This window comes from Rhinolophus sinicus, chromosome 4 (genome assembly GCF_057876585.1).
Source record: "Rhinolophus sinicus isolate RSI-liver-muscle chromosome 4, RSI-T2T, whole genome shotgun sequence".
In the NCBI taxonomy this organism is placed as follows: domain Eukaryota; kingdom Metazoa; phylum Chordata; class Mammalia; order Chiroptera; family Rhinolophidae; genus Rhinolophus; species Rhinolophus sinicus.
This window is the reverse complement of record NC_142504.1, coordinates 114,316,903-114,329,370: the sequence shown is the minus strand read 5'-3', so window position 1 is coordinate 114,329,370 and position 12,468 is coordinate 114,316,903. Positions and strand designations below refer to the sequence as shown.

General features: G+C 38.8%; 1 protein-coding gene across 4 annotated transcripts in view; it reads left to right on the top strand.

Moving 5' to 3' along the window:
• Positions 1 to 12,468, top strand: part of NETO1 (neuropilin and tolloid like 1) — a 79,809-nt gene that overhangs the window by 9,491 nt on the left and 57,850 nt on the right. The window lies entirely within an intron of this gene.

Sequence of the window (12,468 nt, the reverse complement as noted above, 5' to 3'; positions counted from 1 at the left end):
TGCACATTCTATGTCAATTTTCCTTCTAACCTGCTAATATTTAAAAGGGTCTGTGATGTTGACTGGCTCACTTTATCATGAGTTATCATTTATTACAATAAAAATTGGTTATCACATTTTCAAATTACAAGAGTGTCAGGCTGAAGCCATTTGAGATTTGATGAAAAGTCATTTTTTTATGGAAAAATGTCTCAATTACATAAAGCACATTATTTATATATAATTGCTTTTTTTTTCAGTTTGCACATATTTTACTTAGGTTATACTTAGGTGTTACTTAGGTTATAATAGGCAATAGATGATATTGGAATATACTGTGTAAAATTTGTTGAAGTTTCTCTTGTATGTTGCAAAGGTAACATCAGAGCAAGGATGTGATGCTCAGTTCAAACACTAAAATTTTTAAAAAATGATGTGCAATTAATGATAAGTTTCATTATGATAGCATGCTTTATGTTAAATAAGTCAGATATTCACTGTACCCTATACATTAACCTTAAACATTAGGTGTGTTTTAAGAATATCGCCAGGAGGCTGGGTTTTAACTGTGCTTTGCTAATAGTGGACAGCTCACAGAAATCATGGGTGTTTTACACATGGCGCTCAAACTCATTTGATGGTTTCCAAAAAGGATGCAAACGTTTAGATGACTTGATTAGTCCTAGAGTTGGAAATGGAAGTATGTATTTTTTCTTAACTGATATTTGAGTCTAAACAGGACCTAGAGAGTGGCACATGGTATGGTGCAGGGTTTTATAAGTTGTATTTTCATTCTGGAATTGGTGATCATGGGAATAATATCTGGGATTTAAATTTGTGGATTCATAAAGAATGGAGGGTCAACTATCATACTTTATCAACATACATGAGGCGACCCACCTTTCTAGGCTGACTGGAGATCCCATAAGCTGTGGCACTCAATGGGCACTATAGGTTTTAAACAGTCCCTTTGTTCCCTGGGCACAATTCTTCCCTGTCTGCTTCTTTAGGGCCACCTCACTTCATCTAAAGGAGGAGATTCTATTATCAGGAACAACTGAATCGGGAGGGACCTCAAGAAGATGCATTAAGGATAGACCCAGGCTCTGTTTCCACTCCCACACTGGCAAAGGGGCGCTGAGCCTCTGAGGGAAAAGCAGGACCATAAAAAGGAGACTTGTAACACTTCCATGGCCGCAGAAGTTGAGGCTCCATGGCCCCAGGCCATTGCCTGGTGGCACAATCATCTACAATTCATTCCATAAAGAGGCAGGACTGAGGAAGCCAATTAGTTAATGAAACAGGAAGGTGGCGGGGATGAGTGATCATGTAGGGAGCTTTTAGGGAGAAGGAACAGGGAGGCTTCAGTTTAATTTGGCTTGATATTCATTTGGTGGTGTGCTTCAAGTAGTGATTTGGGAAAGTAGAGGGGGGGAAGTGTTCCTCAAGTCAACTTCATGATTTCAGTTCTAAGACATGGCTGTAGTCACCAGGGAACCAGATCTGGTTTCCAGTCCTGGCTTTCTTGTTTCTCGGTTGCTGTAAACTTTGCACATAATCCTTACATCCATGCCTCAGTATTTTTATTTGCAAAATAAGGATACTATTGAACACCTCATAGTATTGTTTGAAGAGTGATTGTCAACCAATGCATACTTAGGAATTTTCTCACTTCCTGTAAGATCTCAACTGTTGGGAGCTATTGGTTTCATTAATTTGATCATACGTTCTTAAAAGCAAAGGAGGCCTGGTATAGATTATTAAAACAAGTTCCCAGATTTTTAAAAATTACAACAGCTCTTTCTGATTTTGGGGGGCAGATGTGAAAACCTAACACTTACATGTGTACCACTTTTCCTTGTTAGCCTTGTTTAAATGAGTCCAGGCCTCCATAGGGGGGTTGTTGTTATTTGTGATGGCAGTCGTGAAACATGTCAGAGCAGAAATGGCAGTGGGAAACCTAAGTGGTCTCTATTACTTTCGTGAATTTGCCACGATCTGAAATCGATCTTAATCTCACAGTCTCAGAAACTTGATGTCAGTCCTCATAGGAATGAATCACATTAACCGAGCTGAAAAGGTTGAATAAACATATATACATATGTACATTTATGCACATATCTATACATACATACACACACTTAAACATATGTATGTTATCAATAAGAATTATTAGAATTACGCAGCTCAATTGTTCTTATAAGCCAGCGTTCACAGGTACCCGGCTTATAAGCAGGACTGATAGCAAACGTGAAATCCAAATGTGGAAGCTTAGATGCTGTGCATTTTAGCACCATCCAGCTATGATGCTTGATGACTCAGTTCCATAACATGGATCTTTTCTCCCAATGAGGCTCTAGGTCTCAAGCTGCCATGGGCCAGATCCCCTGTCCAGTCTTCAGCTTCCACCCTGCCTGGCCAGAGCACTAATTTGTGTCAGCTCTTATCTGAACGTGTTTCTATTTCTTCATATCCAAGTCTCTTTGACTTCTTTTTCTACTCAACTGAAAAAACAAAACCCTTCAGTGCCTGGCTGCTGGGAAGCTGGTAACGGTACTTTGGAACTGGTGGTAGGTGGGAACTAGCCAAGTGGACGTCAGGCATGGGTTTGGAGGGTAGGAGGGCAAAGCCAGACAAGACACCATGAAAATGCTCTTCACAGGGGTTTTCCAGTATCTCCTGATTCATTTGGATGATTCCTCATTATTTCAAGGATCGTGGTTATTTTTGGATACTATGTCATTTCCAGGGTCCACAGTGCAGTGATGACTCACCCAGGATTATAGTCTAGTATGCGTAAGGACAGTGAGATTGAGCGATAGTCAGGAGTCAGCTGGTTCACATCCTGGGATTTGCAGAACTGAAGGACGAGGGTGAGGCTTAAGGAAGGGCGAAGGGGCCCAGAGCCCTAGCTGGATGGTTTTGGATGATGCCTCCAGGGGAAACCTCTCCTCTTCCTGTGCAAACAGAGTTGTGTCGTGATGTCTCCCAAACAGTACACTCTCCCACCTCTGGGAAGAGAGAGAAATTCAGAATCACTGAAAATGTTGAGTTGCGTGATAGAAAATTTGATAACCCACATGTAATTTAACAAGAAAACATATAAAAGTGCTCACTGTAATAGAATGATACTGTTTTCTCATCTTCACAAGATAATCTTTTTCTTAAAAAAGATGGAAACCACAGTTACTATAAAAAATGAATAATGAGAAAATATTTGTGATAAAAGTACTTTAATAATATTGGAATAATATTTACCAAACTTAAAACAATGTCGTCAGGGGGTCATGGTGTACTTGAAGGTGCCAAGATGTAAACATTTACCAACATTGTCAGCAATGGTTTAATTTTTGAAAAATACTGGGGTTTTTTTTGTTTGTTTTTTTTTGTATTATTTGTATAAATAAAATTATTTAAGATAAAAGCATCTAAAAAGAAAAATACCATAGTTGGTAATTTTTCAATGAATTTTTAGAAGGGGGAATACCATTTCTCTATATTCTGTAATTTCTTTTAATCAGACTAAGAATGCCTTTTGAGTAGAAAATAAGTTTCCACTCTAGCCAGCAGCCTTTATGCCTCAATTTTTGCCAGTGAAAATATAAACTAAAGAAAAAACATGGAACAGTGTCTGCTGTATTCCCAGTCCAGTGGCATCACGGGGGTTTTGTTCAATTTTATCAAGAAAAACATCCAGGATGCTGTGTAATCTTGGGGAGAGTAACCCTTTCGATGTCTTTAGGAACAAGTATTGTTTATTCACCTTCTCTTCCACTTCCTGATAGAGAGATTTTCTGCTGTTTACAGTCACAGAGTGGGAAACTTATGGCCTCTTCCTCTGGATAGTTGATTCTGAACTAGTCTTATGAAGCAACGTTACACACACCCTCTTGGAGACATTTGATTGAAGGGTTCTGCCTCGGCCTACCAAATAGGTGAGGGGGAGTTAGGCGCTGGCATGGCAGTGAGTGGAGTTGTTAAATAAGTTGAATTGATGAGGATACTTTGTACTGAAATAGCACCTTTGGTCTGAGGAACTCCAAGTGGTTTAGAGTGTTGGGCCAAGTTCCGAGCCGCCTCTCAAGTGCCATGCTGATGGGCTTCAACGCAATGGGAAGAATGCACCGCATTGCAGCCATTTTGGCTGAGTGTTTTAAAAAGATGCCTATGAGGGTAAATCAAATATGTTATTTAGGTAAAATATCGTCATGGAGTCAATGTTATTTCAATTATTCAGTGCAATATCTCTCCTTTTTATCTAAAATATGAATGCATGTGTGCGTACTAACCATGTTGAAAGTTCCTAAATTTTCCTGTCTAATCAGAGTTATGTTATATGCTTTGGTTTAAGAAAAAAAGGAAAAAACAACATAATCTATATCATTTTCTCAACAACTAAAGTTTAAGTTGGATTTTGCACTAAAAGATGAAAGAATAAAAGGTTTGAGAAGCTATGGTTACAAGGACTTTATTTGATTACTTCGTTTTTCACATAGAAATAATATGGAATAAATTTAGGTCAGATAGTTTGTTTTTGTTTCTATTATATTTACACTGTGAGCCCAAAATATTTTAATTTCAGCCCCAGCAAAGGCCGTCAAATAGAAAATATATGGAACAAAACCACATGTGTTCTTTTTATATATATATATATATATAACTTTTTTTATTAGTTTCAGGTGCACAAAACAATGTAATAGTTAGACATTTATCATTTATATCCCTCACACAGTGACAACCCCCCAGCCCCCCATCCACTACCCCTCTGACATCGCACACAGCCATTGCATTTCCACTGTCTCTTTTCCTAATGCTGTACTCCGCTTCTTGTAACTATATGTATATATAAAATTGCAGTTGACGTTCATTATTGTTCAGCTTCAGCTTCCAGTGTACAGTGTAGTGACCAGACATGTAAAGATTTTGTAGGGTATCCGATGGTCACATGTGTTATTGAGGCACATTTTTCAAGAAATGAAGTTAAAAACTTGACAGTCCCAGAGGAACAAATTTATCAACATCTAATAGGCACCACAGATATTCATGTGAGGGTGAGTTCATCGATCCCTTATTCTCATCCACCCAGCTGTGACTTGGGTGAGCTGATCTGTACAATACAGGGCTCAGAGAGAGAGGAGGAGAGAGGGAAAGGGGGAGAGAGGGCGAGAGGGAAAGAGGGCGAGAGAAAGGGCCAGGGAGAGGGCGAGAGAGAGGGAGAGAGAGAGAGAGAGAGAGAGAGAGAGAGAGAGAGAGAGAGAGAGAGAGAGAGAGAGAGAGAGAATATGCTGTTTGGTCTAGGTGGGTGTTCAGGAGAGAAGTTGAGAGTGGGAGAGAAAATTCCAGGATTAGCTCCCATCTGTGCAGACAATATTGAAAGCTGTAGCAAAGGATAAAGAGAAAAGAGATTTTTAAGAAGTTTCCTGTACAGAAAGAATGCCTTCCTCACCTTGTGTCCTGGAGAGGTGGAGAAAAGTGTTCAGGGGTGTTTATACTTATTTAGTGGGGTTACTCGCTGGACCTGCACGTTTTTGTATATGGTGTATAGGGTCCCAGGTATATTTCCATTGCAGATGTGTATTTTCTTTAGATCTGGAAGAGACCATGGAGTTCATCTCTTTGAAACTTTTCATTGTAAAGATAGAGAACTAAAGGTCTAGAGAAAATACGTTGCCCAGGCTCGTGAATTTTGTGTAGAAGTTAAGCTACTGCTTGCACATCCGTTATGTAACCACCATGCTGATCCACCTTCTATAAAGGGTAGAGATTACAACCTTAATTACATCACACATTGCAAGTACTTTCAGTACAGTTATATTAAGGAATTTAATTAAGGGATAATACTGTTTCACCCACATTTCACCATTAACTGGTGTATGAATTTAAAAATTCACCTCTCCCATGTTGTCTGAAATGTCTTTCAATTCACAATGACCAAAGAGGAAGTGATTTGTCCCCCCTCCCTCTACCTCTATTATAAAATTTTGCATTGGCAACACACCTAAGCCTGACGGTACAGTTCATTTCCTGTGCTTCTCAAGTATCTGCTGTTAGTGACATGGCCAGTGTCTGACTGTCTCATGACTTGAAACCTGTGGCTCATCTGCTAAGTACTCAAGGGGAAACTCTAATTCCCTCCTCCTATATCTCCCACAATTTCTCCTCCTTTGTAACACATGTCTCTAATGTTTTTTGTGATGCCAGGCGCTTGCAGTCAGCACTACCATTCCTCCCTCCAGGGCTGCTGGTAGAGTCTGTGCATCAATGACACTCGGTTGACGGGGAAAGACGGGCTAATTGCATTCCTATTCAGACACCCTGGAGCAGAGCCACATCCATACCCATTTAGGGGACTGGGGACTCGTTACTAATTTACATGAAGGTGACTTTTGGACTCACCGAGGCCATGCCTCAATCGATCATAATGTCACCTCTGCATCCAAACACACAATAGTCCCAACATCCAATGACAGACATCTACCTTTCACTTAAATTGTTCTAAAGAGAAGTTGTAGCATTCGAGCAAGAGGAATATTCAAGAAACAAAGCAAAAGAGAGAAATAATGCATACACCCTGTCTCCATTTAGCATTCTCAGGTTTTTTCTGGGTGTCTTTAGTTACTAGACTTCTTGGTAAAATTGTCGCCTAGAAAACGCTAACGTTTAACTTATTGTATATTCAAGAAGTACGCTTTTCAAATTATAAACGTCCTACATATTTTGCCTTGGAAAATATTATCTAGCATTTTATTTTTTTAAAACATTTCTTTTCATAATGATTTACAGATACTTTAAAGCTTATTGTTATTTTGTATGTGTACAAAATATATCAAGGAATTATCAGGAAAACTACTCACACTGTTATTTTCTTGACCAGAAATGTTTTCCTATTTTGGAATTTGTATGCCATTAGAGGTATTTAAGTATAGCTCATGTAACTATATTTAAAGCAAATGCAATGAATAACTTAATTCCCACTAGGGAGTGTTTACCACTTACATTTATTCAACAAATATTTATTGATTCACTATGCTAACTCTGTAGAAATACAGTATGTACAAGACCCTATCTTCCTTATAATAACTTCATAATCTATAAAAAAAGAAATCATGTGAAAAAGGATGTCTTTGACGTAATCCCTGGGACTCTGAATATGTTAGGTTACATGGCGATGGGAAATTAAGGTAATTGGATAAAGGGTGCCAATCAGCTGACTTTAACACCAGGAGATTAATTTGGATTATTCCAGGGGAGGAGGCAATGTAATCACAGAAGTCCTTCAGTGTGGAAGAGGGAGGCAGAAAGTCAGTGTGAGAGTGATGTGATGTAAGAAAGATGCCAATGGCCATTTCTAGCTTTGAAAATGGAGGAAGAGTCCCCAAGCCAAGGAATACATGATATTTCTAGAACCTTGAAAAGGCAAGGAATAGGTTCTCCCTTAGAGCCTCCAGAAAGGAACACAGCCTTATCATCAAATTGGTTTTAACCCAGTGAAACCCATCGCAGACTTCTGACATCCAAAACTGTCAGATAATACATTTGTGTTGTTTAAAGCCTCTAAGTTTGTAGTAATTTGTTATGGCAGCAATAGGAGACAAACACAAAAGTTGTGCCTGAATGTGGAATGCTGCTGTAAAAGCTTACCTGAAAAAATGTGAACAGAGAAGTTGAAATGAAAGAAAGTTGTCAGACAACTCAAATATCTACAGGCAAGAAACATGCTGATAAAACTACTCAGCAGCAGACACCCTCTCTTTCACGGAAAATGAGAGCTGGTTCAGAGGGTACAAGCCAGTGGGTGGGGCTGTGAGCCCAGAAGGAAGAGCTAAGAAACACAAAGGATTATCCCAGGCCTGGAAACCCAGGGGAATTTTCCAGCTGGATTTCACATTGCTTGGGAATGGTAGATTTTTTTTTTCTTTCCATTTGCTCCTGTTTTGAACAGAAATGTCTATAAATGTTATCATATGCCTGCCCCATTATGGTTTTGGAACAGCGGAGCATTTCTTGAGTTACACAGGTTTACAGATGGCGAGTATTTGTGCCCCAGAATGGATTATACCCAGTGCCTCATCGATACCTGATTTAGAAGCTATAGGTGTTGAGATGTGAGACTGTTGAGCCGATGGCATTTAGACTTTGAGTTGATGCTGTTGAGACTTCTGGGGATCCTGGAATGAGGTGAATATACTTTCCATGTGGCAGAGACTTGCATCTCTGTGGGCCCCAGATTGGACTGTGGTGGGAAGAATAATGGTCCATGCAGGTGTCTACATCTGAGAGTCTGGAACCTGTGAATACATTATGATACATGACAAAGGAAAATTAAGGCTATGGATGGAATTGATATTGCTAATCTGCTGATTCAAAAATAAGGATGTTATTCTGGATGGTCTCGGTGGGCCCAGTGCAATCACAGGGGTCTTGTAATGTGGAAGAGGGAGGCGAAAGAGTCAGTGTCAGATTGGTGCAGTATGAGAAAGACTCAAATGGTCATGGTTGTCTTTGAAGATGGAAGGGGCCCATGAGCCAAGAAATATAGGTGGGCTCCAGAACTCAGAAAAGCAAAGAGATGGATTCTCTCCTAGAGCCTCCAGGAAAGGAACACAACCCTAACCAACCTTGATTTTAACTCAGACCCATTTCAGACTTGACATCCAGAAGTGAAAACGCCTTTGTTCCAAATGTACAATATCCGAACCTCTTAGCTGGACTTTCCTACACACAGATGGCTCCCTTATATCTATATGGACATTTTATTTTATGCGAGTGTCATCTTTATGCACAAATGTGGCCACAACCCCAACACAATAACAACTTGCAATTCTTCCCAAAGACCTGCATGGGGTGGTGGCATTTTTGCTCGTGGCAATAATAGCTATTTGTGGAACCTGGCACTCAAAGGCTCTGCCCCTTCACGGCACATTTGCCTGATGCCTTTGCTTCAAAAGAGCTGTGCTGTGTGTTCTTGCTTGTTTGGCTGGCTTCCCACCTCTCCACAGCTATGCTGACTCGCTTGAAATTCGGCTTCAGTACATCCCAATGGCATTTTCCCATTCTCTTACTTTGAGACACCTCACTTCAACTAGACTACCAGAAGAATCCCAGAGTGATTATAATACAGCAGGACTCTTCACAATGGGCAGGGCATGTACCCACAAAAGACTTAAACTTGACTTGTTTAAGCAGGAGGACATATTAATCATAAATATGTCACTTCTATTCTGTTCCCTATCGATCATTACCCGAATCGGAAGACTGTTCTAGTCCCTGGACACTTTTCTTCTGAAATTTGCACTTCAAAGCCCCAAGCAGTTCCCCTAAGTGATTCTGAGAGAAACCGGATACAGAAATCAGTGCTACTGCAACACATCCCCAGACTCTATTATGCTGGCTGGTACCCACTGGAAGGAACGTGTATTTCCTTTAGCAGATTCGGGGGTGATCAGAGTAGGAGTTGGAGAATGGTCAGTGGCTGTGGTGATGAGCTAGGAAAGAGCAGATGAGGGTTGTCATGGCAATGAGAAGTGAAGGCTGAAATAGAGGGTTTCCATGGGTTTAAAATGAATCAGCCTTGCAGAGATCAGCTGGCGTGGGTAATTGCTTAACTGGTAAGAAAATTATTCCTAGCTTTTTGTATTTGCGTATTACTTTAATAATCATCTTAAAATAACATTTGCATCACAATTTTAAATTCCAGGAAAGCGATCATTTAAAGTCTGTACAAGTATGCTCGTGTTTGTTTACAACGGTTTTCCCTTTTATGTCATTTCCATTCTCTCCATTGCATTTGTTATCCTGCTGGGGTCTTGCTCTGCTTTCCACCTGCCACCCCTTCTTCCTCAGCCCCTTTCACTTCCCTGAGCAGGGGATGCATAACTTCCCTTGAAGACTCCTCGGCGGTGTATCTCCCACTTCCTCCTGCCTACACTCTGCTTCTCAGGGCTGCTGTATCTTGAGGGTCTACATTGCACCTGTTGACTCTATCAGCCTCATTTTTGGGGTTGTCTGTTCTCTCATTTTCTAGAAAATAAATACAGATACCATTTCCAGCTGAACTATTTATAAGCCCTTAAAATAGGAGAAATGTAGCAATTAGTAAACAGGGTGTTTAATTTCGGGCACAAAATATCAGTGTTGGCATTTATGTTCATTGCACTACGCTTTTCACGGTCTAGCTTGAATTGGACGTCATTTTTTCTTCTAACAACAACTTACATGTTCTATTCTAGATCATAAAGTAATCCACAATAAAGCTCAAGTTTCTGTTCACCTTAGGTAAAATGGTTCTAAGCCTGTGTTTCGGCATGTTCTTCTCGTTATCTGTGGATGAAATGTTCTTATATGCCTGCAAGTGTTCTAGAAAAGTTCCTCAATAATTTCAAGTTATTTTCAACGTATCCTATATTTCTTCATCAGAGAAAAAAAAATCACTAATCATTTGAGGTCATAATTTATAATGCACATTCAACTAAAAAGAATTTATTTTAGGCGTTTCCTTTAAAACATGCTAGTAGACACTGGGTTCCTTTCAGAGGATATTGGCAATAAGCCCAATCATTGAATGGTCTATTTGTACAGGACTTCTGTTTTTTTTGTGTGTGTTTTTTTTTATATATCTGCATCAACCTATTTTTTTGTCAGAGTTTCATATAATATGTGTGTATGTGTGCTTGTGTAACACACATAGTTTCATGAAACATGGGCCATAGTGCCAGATTTTCTAAGTTCAAATTCTGGCTTCAAAACATTATTATTATGTGACTTTTGGCAACAGCGATTTACTTAATCTCTTAGAGTTTCAGTTTCCTCATGAGAGCAGCACTTGACACATTATCATTATGAATTTTGCTACCTAATGATACAGCCAAAATACTGCCATTATTTTACATGTGACACGATATTCCCTGAGATCATGTCTGAACCTCTGATTCATTATTTCATATGTTCATTGAACAACAATAAAAGATTTTGACCCGTAATTGGTCTAGATGCTACACTGTATGCTGAAATACGAAAATAACTGAGACGCAAAATCTACTGTGTGTTTGATTCCTGCTTTCTGCAATCTCATAATAAGACATCCATTTTAATGAAAGCAATTAATTACTGAATTCTTATTACATGGCAGGCACTGTTCTAAGCACTTTGCATACATTATCTCACATGATGTTTACAGTCCACCTCTGAGGTGTATCATTGCCAATCTTGTCTTGAATTAAAAAAAAAAAAAAAATAGACTTAAACTGTTTAAATGCTATGCTGAAGGTTATCTCCCTAGCAAAGCTGAGATTTGATCACAGGAAGTATATATATTTAGGTATTATACCCCACTGTCAACAAGTAAATATCTATTTGCTTCAGAGCTTAATATCTCAGAAACATTATTCTTTTCACCCTTTGTGAATTTATTGTTGAGATTTGACATGTTTTTTTTCAGCGATCTTAGAATTGGTCTTATCTTTGCACTCTGACCTCTTTCATATAATACAATGTTTGTCTCTATCGTATTTTAAACAAGAATTTCCTCTGGATTTTTAAGATCTTAATTATAATATTTTACTTTCATCATTAGCATCATATTAGTCATGAATATTAGTCATCAATAATAATGATAATACCACTATTTATAATTTATATCTTATGAATCAATTTTAAACCTATAAAATAATTGTCATATTTGTCAAGTACATTATAATATGCATTTGCCACAGAAAAATGATTAATTTACTCAATCTATATGTTGTCACTAGTAAAAAAAAAGTGAATAACAAATCCGAATGCTGAAATAATAATGGAATTCAACCATCTTCATTTCAAGTAATTCCCCCACGGGCACCACTTTACGTTTTTGTGGACTTCAAAAAAAATAATAATAATTTGAAACAATTTTGAACTTTGAGGAAAGTTGCAAGTACAATGAAAACATCTTCCCTCCCACCTCCGAACCCTTTTCTCTACACATTTTATTTAATCATTTTACTCAGCAGAAAAATAGCATCAATCAGCTCTACCTTTTCATTAAATTTCAGAAAGAACTCAATATCTTCTCTTAACAACATTTTCTTGACCATGAGTGTCAACATGGTACAGCCCCTCGTTTTAGTTGGTGGTGACAGGTGAGAGTGCCATGTGACACAGTGCAAAGAACACAGCTGTACAGCCAGCCAGCTGCACTAACACTTTAAGTTTGGGAAACCTTGAAATATGGGCTAAAAGAACACAGATTTGGGAAGTCAGGCAGGCCTGCATTCAAGCTGCACTTTCAGGACACCGTCCAGCTGTTAATTAAAACAAACCAGTTGGCCTTTCTGAGTTCTAGATTTCTGCTCTGCCAAGTCCTTGTATTAACTCTTCGATCCAATTTTGTGAGGATTAAGGAAGACAATATTTGTGTAACCTGTTCCACAGGATCCTTTGCACGTCTTCTCTTTCTTTGGGCCTGTGTATAGACTGATCTCAGAAACCATTTCATCCCACCATATCAAACCA